Raw genomic sequence first — 13938 nt, 5'->3', positions numbered from 1 at the left:
TTGAATAAGCTGAATGATAAGGAAAGATTGTAAGCCACTTAATAGAGAATAATTAATCTTGCTGCACAATACATTATGAGTATAGTGGTGGAAGAAAATCTAAATGAAATAATTTATTCTATTTCATTGCACAATGATATGGTTTCACAGAGAATCAATGGAATAGCAAAAATGTTAAAAATCAGCTGTGTAATGAACTGCAGTGAGGCACATTTTCATTATAAATAGATGAAATCACACTGCATGATAATGAAGATTGACTACTTGCAGCTGTAATCTCCCTAACAAAGGAAAAGTTGTAGAGAAAAAGATAATTCTAACATTTATGAGAGTGACTTAACAGCATTTTCTATTAGTGAAAACGGTACACATTATTTATTGGAAATATATTTATTTTCCTGTCACTGATCATGCATTAGAAAAAAATCCTGGTTATGATGGTCAGTAGAATGAACACTAGTCATCATAAAAATACATCAGGAATTTCTAACAATTTTTTATATAGCAGAAATATTTAGACACCAAGAATCACAGGGGGAAAAAAAAAGTCAAATAGAAATTTTCGATGCTACTAATATATTAAAAATAATTTCTTGAAATTCCCTTGTGGAACTTCCATGAGTAGGTTAAGTTCCCTTGTGAAATTTCCACAAGTGGGTTAAGACTCTCACATTGCTGCAGCTGTGGTGCTGGTTCGATCCCTGGTTGGGAACTTCCACATACTGTGGGCACAGCTTAAAAAAAAAACAAATTTATCAAATATCTTAGTATGTGAAACAGGATACACACATATATATACATATATACACGGCTGACTCACTTTGCTGTATACCTGAAACTAGCGCAACATATTAAATCAACTATACTCCAATAAAAATTTTTAAAAAGAAGTATTAACATTTTAGCTTACAACTAGAGGTAATGTGAATTGCAAATAATTGCCTAAGATACATAATCATTCTGAAAAAAGTTGTAGAACATTTTGATTCATTGAAAAATTAACATTGGATGGAGTTCCCCGTCGTGGCTCAGCGGAAATGAATCCGACTAGGAACCATGAGGTTGCGGGTTTGATTGCTGGCCTTGCTCAATGGGTTAAGGATCTGGCGTTGCTGTGGCTGTGGTGTAGGTCGGCGGCTACAGCTCAAATTAAACCCCTAGCCTGGGAACCTCCATATGCTGCGGGTGCGGCCCCATAAAAGACAGAAAAAAAAAAAAAAACAGAAAAAGTTAACATTGGAAATAAAAATCACTTAAATATTATGTCATATTTTACACATTCATGTAAAGTTGTGATTATTTTTATGCTAAGATGAAATACAATTAATCTTATTAAAAGAAGATATTAATTCTAGAATTTATATTTTTAAATTTCGTGTTCTTCAATGGTTTTTAGTTTCTATCTTTTCAGTTTTTAGAATAAGGAAGGCATAATTTAAAGTTACTGATTTTAAAACCATATTGTTCTTCTTGACACTATTAAATTATAAAATAATTAGTAGATTAAAAATGTGTCTAAAATTATACCATCAGATTTGGATGTTGATGCATTTGAAGCATGTGGTACTTTCTAAAAGTCAGGAAGAGTTAGTTGAGATATAGCACAGTTTAATAATTCTACTAATAAAATATTATATATCCACATATTTCTATACAAATGTCTTTTGAGATGAACTACATTTGTTTTCATCTCATATCAAAAATATCAAAATATATTGCATTAAATTTGTTTTAGTGAAATGGGCAAGTGTAACATAAGCATGAGAATGAGCAGTAAAAATGGAATAGAGGAGATATGAGTCTCATTTTAGAAGACAGATTAGAACTTCTGTGTGAGGGAGAATTTTCTGGATGGAAGAGTTCTTGACTCTTTTCTTTTTTTATTAAAGTATAGTTGATTTACAGTGTTGTGCCAGTTTCTGTACAGCTTAGTGACCCAGTCATACACACACACACACACACACACACATATATTCTTTTTATCATACTGTCTTCCATCATGTTCTATACCAAGACACTGAATATAGTTCCCTTTGCTGTACAGTAGGACTTCATTGCTTAGCCATTCTAAATGTAATAGTTTACATCTAGCAACCGTAAACTCCATATCCATCCCACTCCTTCCCCCTTCCCTCTTGGTAACCACAAATATGTTCTTTATGTCTGTGAGTATGTTTCTGTCTGGTAGATTTGTTCATTTGTGCCATACTTTAGATTCCACATATAAGTGATATGATATGATATGTCTTTCTCTTTTAAGAACAAGACAAAACATTCGAAAAGAACTAAATGAAGAAGAGATAGGCAAAATACCTGAAAAAGAATTCAGAGTGATGATAGTGAAGATGATCTAAGATATCAGAAAAGGAATGGAAACATGGATTGAGAAGTTACAAGAAATGTTTAACGAAGAGCTAGAAAATTACTTTTTTTTTTTTTTAGTAGGAGTTTTTATATCTAACTTCCTTTTGAGTGAAACTTTTCCCCACTCCTATCTGTGTAAGCAAGAATCTTTCTGGACACTTCTTCTTGAACCTCATTGAGGGGGTTTAAGTACTTGACTCTTTCTAGTTGAGTAGGACAACTCCTGACTTTCTTCGTTTGAGTGGGAATCTTCCCAAAGCATTAGTGAAACTTGTTTTGTTGCTTTAGTCTAATCCCATGGTAACTCTCATTCTACAATGCAGACCCCTCCTCATTCCCTTCTGACTATATGGTCCAGTCCTCCACTATGGCACTAATTTGAGCTAATACCTACAAAATGGAATAATGTGACAAAGGATAATTTGCAACATTATGGCCTCTTTGAGAGACTTGAAATATCTTAGAATTGTTTCACTTTGTCCTAGGTAGAGCCACATGCAGTGACTGGTAATGGTGCATATTAAACATCTAGTCATTGTGATCTGCTGTATATATTCCTTCATGTTCTGTAAGTTTGGCTGAGGTTTTTCTCAGACCTATATTTCAGGTACATGTCTACCTTTTCTTAAATATATTTCATCTCCCTTCCTTCTACAAGTGTTGATGCCTGGTGAAAACCAGGCATGATGAACTCTATCTCAGTATCTGCTTCTGAAGAACTCAGCCTACAGAAGTACTCATAATGAGAGAGGCCATTAGGAACAGTTTGGATTGCCCTTCTGGTCACCAGTATCTCCCATCACAATGCTAATATTACATTGAATACAAACAGACACACACACAAATCTCAGATTCACCTAAGCCAAACATATTTTAACATAATTCAATATTCATTCATGTATATCAGGGTTTTCATTAAATTTAATTCGTGCAACTCCCTCATCCCTAATCTACCCCCTCTCCCAATTAAGGTGGTATTTCTCATAAAAGAGTGTGAGAAAGGTTTGCATTTTTCTTTTAGGAGAAAGCACAATCAAAAAATTTTAAGTTCCTTTTTGGAAGTCTGTAATAAAAGGGGAGTGGTGGTTAATATTTATTAGCCCCTGAAACAACCAGTGGTAGGCAGGAAGAAGAAAAAGTAATGTTGGCTTTCCCTTATTACTAAAAATATAATGAGTATATTATTTATACTAATCTGCCCCAAATGTGAAAGAAAATGTCATCTTCATTTTCTGAAAAGTATAACAATCATATGTAAACTTAAGAATTTATTTTTTTACCTGACCTTCAAAAAATTTTAAAACATTTCTTTTGAAAATGGCAATTTTCAAATTTTAAAAATTGTAAATTTTACCAAATGATACAATGCATGTATGTTTGACATTTTACTTTTTGGAAGCAATAAGATAAATTAAAAAACACGTTACAAAATCATCTATGAACACTGCTTGCCCCAAATACATGCCCCAAGTTGTGACGATGCATCCTAAAACGAATATTTGAGTATAAAGTGGTGGGGATAATAACAAGAAATATTTGTGTGTATTCATGTGATTTTTAACACTTTTAGGTTGACTCTTTTTGACAACTCATATTTTAAAAGACTGGGTAATATTCAGAGATTCTAGTTGTTTTTCAGTTTTTAAAAATGTAACAGAACAAAATGAATATTCTTGAAATGATTCTTTTTTTTTTTGTAGAGCCAAAAAAGAATGTGCCTAAGGGTAAAGGAACAGTTTCTATATCAAAACACCCTGGAGAGTTGTCCAGGCGATAAAAATGTAGGCTTTAGTGTAGTATTTATAGTATCAGTTATTATTTCAAAATCACATCTAAGAATTTTAGTTTGAATCTAGAAAATTAGTTTCTTATATTTTTAATTGGGAAAGTGTATCTTTTTCTTTTTTCTTTTTAATTTTACTGGAGTACATTTGACTTACAATGTCATGTTGGTTTCAGGTGTACAGCAAAGTGAATCAGTTATACATATACATACATCCATTCCTTTTTGGATTCTTTTCCCATATAGGTTATTACAACACATTGAGTATAGCTCCCTGTGCTATAGAGTAGGCCCATGTTGGTCATCTATTTTATACATGGTAGTGGTATATATTAAATCCAACCTCCTAATTTATCCCTCTCCCCACTAACATTTCCCCCTTGGTAACCATAGTTTGGTTTAGAAATCTTCGAGTCTGTTTCTACTTTGGAATACTTTTTTGTATTATTTTTTCTACTATGGGTTATAGGCCATTTTGATAATCCAAACAAAGTTACGGTATCTGAAGCAAAAAAAAAAAAGTACATTATATACATGTCACATTATGGACATAAATTAGGGGATATTATTGGTATTCTAATAAGGGAGAAATATTCAAATATCCTTGGGTTCTGACCATGAAAGTTCAATGGCAGCTTTTAATTGAAGGGCACCTAGAATAGATTATAAAAGATAATTAATTCTCCATCTGTTATACATTTATATAATAGTCAGTTAAAATTAGGCTGTTGTAATTATAGAATAATCCTAACTGGTATTCAGCATAAGAGTAATGAACAATAGTACCAGTACCCCTAGCTATTGAGTACTCACAAGATCACACTCACTGTTATGAACATTTTGCACTCTCATGTTTAGATCTTCAAACTAAATTGAAGGGAATTGACTATCATATATAATAAAAAATATGTATAGCATAATATATATTCATATTCTTATTTTTATAGAAGAAAAAAGTTTAACAACATTAACTAAATTTTGTAGGGTCGAGAATTCAACAAAGCAGTCAGACTCCATATTTTAAATGTAACAGAGCTGTTGGCCTTCATAACCTATTATACACTATGACAAAGATAATCAAGATTTAACATCTTCATGAGAAAATAATAGTATTTGCCACAAGCTAGTAGGCTACTTTTTTTTTATTTGTTTACACTCACTTTTTAATTGCATTGACTTTTGAAGAATGAGCAATATATTTTGCATAAATTATAACTTAAATTTGCTATCCTGACTTTTGTAGTTTTAATTATTTCACTGTAAAATATTTCACAGACATCATAATATATGATACAGGTATGAAGGAAAGAGAATTGAAATGAACACCCATGCTTACAACATACAAGTATTTCTGCCTCTTCAAAGAATCCTACATAGTTTAACATCACTAGCTTATCATTAGGTTCTCCCCTCTCCTCCTAGATGATGGTAAATATTGCTGAGTTATTTAAATATCATACTCATGATTTTCAGATTACTTTTCTGAATAATAAATTATGTGCTTGTTTCCCCTGCTTTTCAAACTTACTTATTGAAACCACACTCATGATACATTGTGATTTCCTTTTTTTCCCCTTTCTTTCTCTTCTTTTTGCTCAACTTCATAGTTTTGTGAGTTATATGAGTGGATGTACATGAATGTATATGGCAATAGATATGTTTGCATCTATGCATATTTCCATAAATGAATATAACAATTTATGTAATATTCTTTGATGAACTTTCAGATTTATAACAATTTCTTACATTTCTATGAACACTTTATTATATGTCCTGAAAAACACATGATGAGAAATTTTACTGTAGCATATACCCATTAATAGAACTGCTGGGTCACTGGAAAACTTAGCATTTTAAAATTTTATAAATATCATATTTTTCCATTGTGGTTGTACCAATTAAGACTCCCATGAGAAACATATCTGATACTCCAAGTCTCTTTACCAAAGCAATATACTAGTCTTCTAAGTTTTCCCAATCATACATGTACAAACCAATGAGCACATGAGAAAGTAATTTTCTGTTCTCAAATTATTGTTAGAGTGTTCATTCAAGTTTCCTTTTGATGAAATGACATTTTCTTTTTAGGATTTTATTATTATTATTTGCTTTTTAGGGCTGCACCTGCAGCATATGTAAGTTCCCAGGCTAGTAGTCGAATCAGAGTTACAACTGCTGGCCACAGCCACAGACTGAGCAATACAGGATCCAAGCTGTGGCAACCTACACCACAGCTCATGGCAACACCGAATCCTTAACCTACTGAGTGAAGCCAGGGATGGAACCTGCATCCTCATGGTTACTATTTGGATTTGTTTCCAATGAGCTATAATAGGAAATCTCTCTCTTTAAGAGTTTTAAAATTATATGCACTATATAACATTAGCCCCTTATAATAATGTTTTAAATATACTCTCCAAATCTATGGCTTGTTTGTTCATTTTCCATCTTGATTCTATTTTGAATTGAATTTCAAATTTTAAGTTAATGAAATAAATTATTTGACTATTTTTGAGTTATGTAATAAATCCCTACCTTATCTGCATGCAAAATGATTAAGATTTGATTTCAAACATAGGCCCTTAATTCATCTTTTATTGATGTAGTAGGAATTGAAATTTCATCTTTTCCCTGATGCATCCTGTCATAGTCTGCATGGACTGCTATTACAAACTGTAGTAGATTGCATGGGGCTTATAAAGAATAGAAATTAATTTCTCACAGTTCTGGAGGGTGTAAACCTGAGTGTGGTCAGGTTCTGGGAAGGGCCCTTTTCCATTCATCATCTCCCTGGTTCCTCACATGATGAAGAAGGTGAGGGAGCTTCTGATGTCTCTGTCATGGGGACAGTAATACATTCATGAAGGTTCCACCCTCATGACTGAATCCCTTTGCAAAATCTCTACCTCCAAATACCACACTGAAGATAATGTTTCAATATATTAATTTTTTCCAATGTATGAATTTTGGGGGGGTCAGGGACACAAACAAATAAATAGCAGATTGTGTGTGTATATTATCTTTTTAGATTTTTTTTTTGAAAAATATCTACTGTTAGTACAGTTCCTCCATGCACATTCTTGAATATGTTCCTCATACACCAACAGTGATATTGGCTCTATTGAGCAGGTTTGATGAAGAGGATAAAAAGCTAGTGTCGCCTAAGCAAAGATTTGAAGTGCTTGCTCTTTGAGGCTTTCTGCTCATTTTTCTGAAATCACTTTTCCCACCAAGTAAGGAAGCCCAGGTTAGCCCATTGGGGACTTGCAGCCAGTGCAACAAATGGGAGCTGTCTTGGTATATACAGCTCAGATCACTCCTGCTAGCCAGACAGTTGACCATCCAAGCCCAGCTAAGCTGCTAAATGACCCCAGTTTCATCTGTCTTTGGCTGGCTGATTATAAGCACTTGCAGCTTAAGCCCACACTTTGAATATTATATACTTTTATCTTATGGTTTATCATATGTTTGCTTTCTATTATGGTTTCTTCTTTGACTTATGTCTTATTAATAAATGATCTATTTAATTTCTAAGCATTTGAGTCTTTTTCATCTTTATTCCATATTTAGTTTTAATTCTCCTTTCATCAGAGTATATACTTATGTACATTCAATTACCCAAATGTTTTTGAATTAATTGCTTTATCTCTCAGAATCTTGCTTACTTTAGTGAATGTTTCATCTGACCATAAAAATTACATTGTGTAGTTGTTGCAAGTAGTATTAATTACATAAAAATGATTAATCAGTCTATTCAAATCCTCTTTATACTCACAAAGTTCTACCTGCTTCTCCAAGTTTTAATGAGAGTCATGTGCTAAACATTTCTCAACTATTATGGATTCAGGAATTTTCTTTTCATTCTGTTAACAGTTCTACGTAAATATATTGTGCAGTAATATATTAAGTAGAAGCAAATTTAGGATTAGTTTGTCTTTCAATTGAAATATGCCTTTACCATTGTAAAATATCCCTTTTTATTTCTGATAGCATGTTTTGCTTTTTAGTCTTCTTTTCCTGTTATTGGAATAGCCTCATCAAGCTTCCTTTGTTTACTGATCTCATAATATATATTTATTTTGTGATTTAAACATTTTATATTGCTATAAATAAACTATTTCAATAGAATATGATAAAGCATGGAATTTTGTCTATTGTTTGCTTTGTTTCTTTTGTAGTAAGACAATCTTATTGACGTTCTTAACCAATTAATATTTAATGGAATTATTCATATATATTTATATATTTGAGATTAAATCTGCCTCTTTAGTACTAGCCTTAGTTTTCCCAGTTTCATTTATTTTTGTGTCTCTTTATTTATTCCTTCTTTTTGTGTATTCTTTTTCATTATTTGAATATTTCACATTTTCAGCTTTCTCACTATTAGCATTTTCTTAAATTTTAATTTGTTCTGTGTTTTATTGATATCCTAGGTATTTTCAAATGCAGCATTAATTACCATGTATTTAAATAGTACTTTTACTGCTTATTGACTGCAAAAGTTTTGCAAAATTTTCATTCTATTTACCCCTCCCATCTTTGAACTCTTTCTGATGCCTATTATATACATATTTTTATATATGTATATATGTAATATTTTCATATGCATGTGTACCTATATATAAAATAATATGGCAGCAAGAATACATGTATAAGTATGTGTGTATGTGTGTGTGTGCAGCATTGCTAAAAGTTTTGTTTCTTTAAACAATTTTTTTTATATTTAATCAAATATCTGTCCCATTCTGGTGGGCTTTTATCTGGTAGTCTTATTTTATTGCAGCTGAAATCATTGTTCCTTAAGCCTGAATAATTCATTTTGAAAAAACTCTTGGAGTTCCTGTCATAGTGCAGCAGAAACCAATCTGACTAGAGACCATGAGGCTGTGGGTTCGATCCCTGGCCTTGCTCAGTAGGTTAAGGATCTGGCTTTGCCATGAGCTGTGGTATAGGTCACAGATGCAGCTCAGATCTGGCATTGCCGTGGCTCTGGCATAGGCCAGCCGCTACAGCTCTGATTAGACCCCTAGCCTGGGAATCTCCATATGCCACTGGCATGGCCCTCAAAGGACAAAAGACAAAAAAAATAAAATAAAATAAAAAAATAAAAATACTTTGTAGTGCATGTATACTTATGGCAAATTTTCTAAACATTTTTTCTATAAAACTTAATTTCATGTTAAGGTAAATCATTATTTTTCCCTAGTACAAAGATATGGGTCAGTACTCTCCAAGACATATATCCCAGACTTTTTAAATATTCCATTGTCTTCTGGTATCTGTGATTTGTATAGAAATGTCAGCTGTTAGTCTTATGGCTATTTTGTTGAAGGTAATTTCTTTTTTTTTTTTTTTTTTTTTTGTCTTTTAGCTATTTCTTGGGCCACTCCCTGCAGCATATGGAGGTTCCCAGGCTAGGGGTCTAATCGGAGCTGTAGCTGCCTACGCCAGAGCCACAGCAACTCAGAATCCGAGCCGTGTCTGCAACCTACACCACAGGTTAGGTGGGCAACGCCAGATTGTTAACCCACTGAGCAAGGGCAGGGACCGAACCTGCAACCTCACGGTTCGTAGTCGGATTCATTAACCACTGTGCCCCGACGGGAACTCCGGTAATTTCTCTTTTTATTTTCTTTTGACTTTCTTTTTAAGATTTCTTCTAAGATTTTAGTCTTTGTTTAGCTGTGTAGTTTCTAAGTGTGGCTATATTTTTATTTATTGGAACTCACTGAAACTTCTTAGATCTCTGGTTTAAAATGTTCTATCAGTTTCAGAAAATGTTTTAGTCTTTGCCATATTTAATATTCCTATATACCATATTCTCCCTCCCTTAATACAATTTTTTGTCTTTTTAGGACCATACCCATTGCATATGGAAATTCCTAGGCTAGGGGGTCAAATCAGAGCTGTAGTGTTTAGCCTATGCCACAGCCATAGAAATGACAGATCAGAGCTGTGTCTGTGACCTATACCACAGTTCACAGTAACACTGGACCTTAACCCACTGAGTGAGGCCAGGGATTGAACCTGCATCCTCATAGAAACTAGTCAGATTCATTTTTGCTAAGCCACAATGGAAACTTTCCTTCTTCCATTTTTTTTATTATTGAACTTCAGTCATGACTATGATAGCCTCTGTTCCCCTTATCTTTCTAGTATCTTTCTTTCCCTTCCTTCTTTCTGTATTTTTTTCCTTATTATATTGCTCCTTATTTTCTATTCTCAATATTGTTTAATATTTGCCATTTCTTGATTTTCCAATTCACTTATTCTGTCTTAAGTTGTGACTGATTTGCTACTAACTCTATCCAAAAATTTGGTTTTAGCCATTCTGGTTTTCCTATTTTATATTATCCAAATTATTTATTTACCATTGAAATTTCTGTTGATATTGTTTATTTTTTAACTTTTACTTTTTCCCCATTTTCTTGTCACCAGAGTAATAGATAATGGACAATTATGATAATATATTTCCTTCATGCCTTGATTTTTTTGTATATCTTATAATTTAAGATGTTCTATGTTGTTACTGAAAAATATATTGAAGCTCTGAAATGCTATCTTCAACTTATTTGACATATTTTATTACAAGTAAATAGTCACCCTGATACTTTCTGTGCTTGGTTTTAAACATTATACATTTCCCCCTTAAAAATCAGAAAATAAATTTTGTTGTATCTCAAAAAAATGCAAAGTATGTTTTATTATGCCTTGGTTTCCTGCCCTAACTTGTTCTCAAATTTTTTTTCCCATACATGAATGATAACATCTCTAATTAGGTTTATGAAGATTCACTGATGTTTTTTCCCACAGTTTCTTAGGTTCTCACTCTATGGATGCATTGACTTTGCTCCTCTCTTGTATTCAAGTAAAACTGCTTTCAGATTCTATTCCCTCCTACTGTGTTCATAATAAAGCTGGGTGGATATGAAAAACAATTCAGATCTTTTGTTTCCCTCTTATTTTAATTATTTGTAGGTATTTTTTGCATAGGGGCAATAGTCCTAGTGAGTTCTAAAAGGATATTTTATGTATTTTCCAGTTTTTATAGTTGTTTTTAGTTAGACATTTATTCAGGTACAATCTAGAACAAGAAATTCTGAGATATTTAATTTTCATTCAAATACTTAAGTGGTCCCAAGGGTGCATGCAACCAAACCAAATTTAGTAAGAAAGCTTTAGATAATATAAAATGTTTGAGTAATCAATTTCATAAAGCTGTATTATTTTAATTGAAAATAATTGTTTTTCTGATAGTAATAATTTTTAAAAAATAAACTAATGATTGTGAATTTCTTGGAAGTTATGATAAATATGAAAGTTATTTCTATTTTATATATTGTCAGCTTTGCTTATATTCTTCATGCTTTATAATTTTTAATCTTTTTATTAATTAGGAATACTAATGTTTTGCTTGTATAACTTTGCTAGCCACTATCTTTTGTTAAATATATGGTAATTGAAATTTATGCATGGAAGAATAATGTTCCTGAAAAAAAAAAATCCTTCTAAAAACAAACATTAAATTGTATTATAGGGCACACATAGTGAGCTGTTAAGTCTCAAAGATATGGTTAGGAATTTTTCTGAGCCCTGTAAAACCAGAAATTAAGAACAAAGCTTTACCTTCCTAAGTATACCTGTCATGATTAGTATTGGTAAGTGGATATATACACAATTTGGATAATAGCTTTCTTAGGGAATAGAATCTGTTTGTTCAGTGACTAGCAAGCCCTCAATTCCTTTGGGCTACTGATGAAAAGTTATCCTCATTAAAAGAACAGAGAGTACATTTCACAAAAACCTGTTAATTACAGTATACCAATTTTAACTCTAAATTAAGAAACAACTTTCCACATATTATGTGATTAATGATCCCAAGGGCAAAGAAAGAAGCTTAGTTTTTTTTTATGTGTATTATCAGACAAATGACATTTATATTAATCCTATTAAAATTAAAATAGAATTTCAAAATGATAATATATTAACTTATCATAAACTTGAAAGCATGTGTTTTCCTCCAAAGTTTCTTATTTTAAAATAGATAGAAAATGTGGCACTAAAAAGCAAAAAAAAAAAAAGATGGATTCTCTCATTATTTTTTAAAGTGTATTTATTTTTTCTAACAAAATTTTATAAAAAATGTTACAGTTCTCTAAATCTTCCAGTGACTTTGAAGATAGATACTCTTTAGAAGCATGCAAAAATTCCAGCTAAGATTTTCCCTTCTCACAGTTTGATTTATTTTAATGAATATATCTACTGAAATTGAACTACATCAAATATATAATATATGATATATAGCATATATTAATAAAAGTAATATATATGTACTAAAACAAAGCAAATTTTGCTGGGATCACTATACCGTAAGGGTGATTTAAAAATGTATAAAATATTAAATTAAAAATAAAAAGCCGCCCCAAATTAAGCAAGAAACCAGTAAAATAAAAATGCATTGCCTAAAAAAAATTACTCCAATCAGCACCAAGATTACTCCATCAAGATTTCATGTGGCAAGTTAAGGCATACTCATGCTGAGTATTCTTCATTAAGACAAATATCTCAAAATGGTCCTAAGTCCTACACAAAGTAATATAAATATTGCCTTTTACTCTCAACTCTAGCAAAAGCAAGTATAATTATCTTGAAGAAAATTTTCCCAGTTGACTCAGGAAATACTCAAGATTAAATTTAATACAAACATACAAATATAAATACAAACATAAAAATTTGCACCAATTCCTACCTGATCATATAACTAAACATTCAAACATAAACCTGTGCCAAAAAAAAAAAAGTAAAATGGGCTATGGGAGTTTATTCTGAAAAGCCAAAAGCACTCTTTGCAAGGTATGAGAGATTGCTGTCCTTTGAATATGTCCTCCAGACAGGACAGAGTTTGAGTTGAATACAAACTTTCCCAATTCCTTTCTTGGTTACTGAACTACATAGAAAAGATAAATTTCCCACGGGGCCAAGAAAAACACCAGCAGATAAATACAGATTAACTAATTCACTAACTAAAAATAATGATCAAGTTGAAAGAAAATAATTCAAAATAAGCCCAGGTGTTTGACTGAACAGACTAAATTTTGAAAATGAATTATAAGTGTATTCAGCAGTAAAGGAACCATTAATACAATTAAAGAAAATATATCATCAATAACGTGTGAAAAATACAGAATATAAACAAAAAATTAAAACTATTATGTAGAACAAAATGGAAGTTCTAGATCTAAAAATCAAATATCTGTAAAAAAACTAATAGTCTTAACAAACTAAGCCTTAACAAATTTAAGAAAATTGAAATTATACCAAACATTTTTCCCAAGCACAACACTATGGGCCTATAAATCAACGACCAGTAACAAAACTGCAAAACACAGAAGCACATGGAGGCTAAACAATATTCTACCAAACAACAAATAGATCACTGAGGAAATCAAAAAGGAAATAAACATTTAAAAAAAACCTGGAGACAAATGATAATGAAGACACAATGATCCAAAACCTGTGGGATGAAGCAAAAGCAGTTCTATGAGGGAAGTGTATGGCAATACAATCTCACATCAGGAAACAAGAAAAATATCAAATAAACAACATAACCTACAAATAAATCAACTGGAAAAAGAACAACAATTTCAAACAAAACTAAAAGTTAGTAGAAGGAAGGAAATAATAAATATGAGACATAAATAAAAGAGCTAGAGATAAAGAAACAATAGAAAATATCAATGAAAATAAAAGCTGATTTTTTTTTGGAAAGATCAACAAAATTTATAAACTTT

Source organism: Sus scrofa, chromosome 8, assembly GCF_000003025.6.
Source record: "Sus scrofa isolate TJ Tabasco breed Duroc chromosome 8, Sscrofa11.1, whole genome shotgun sequence".
NCBI classification, from domain to species: Eukaryota; Metazoa; Chordata; class Mammalia; order Artiodactyla; family Suidae; genus Sus; species Sus scrofa.
The sequence above is the reverse complement of the archived record's forward strand: the minus strand, read 5'-3'. Positions refer to the sequence as shown.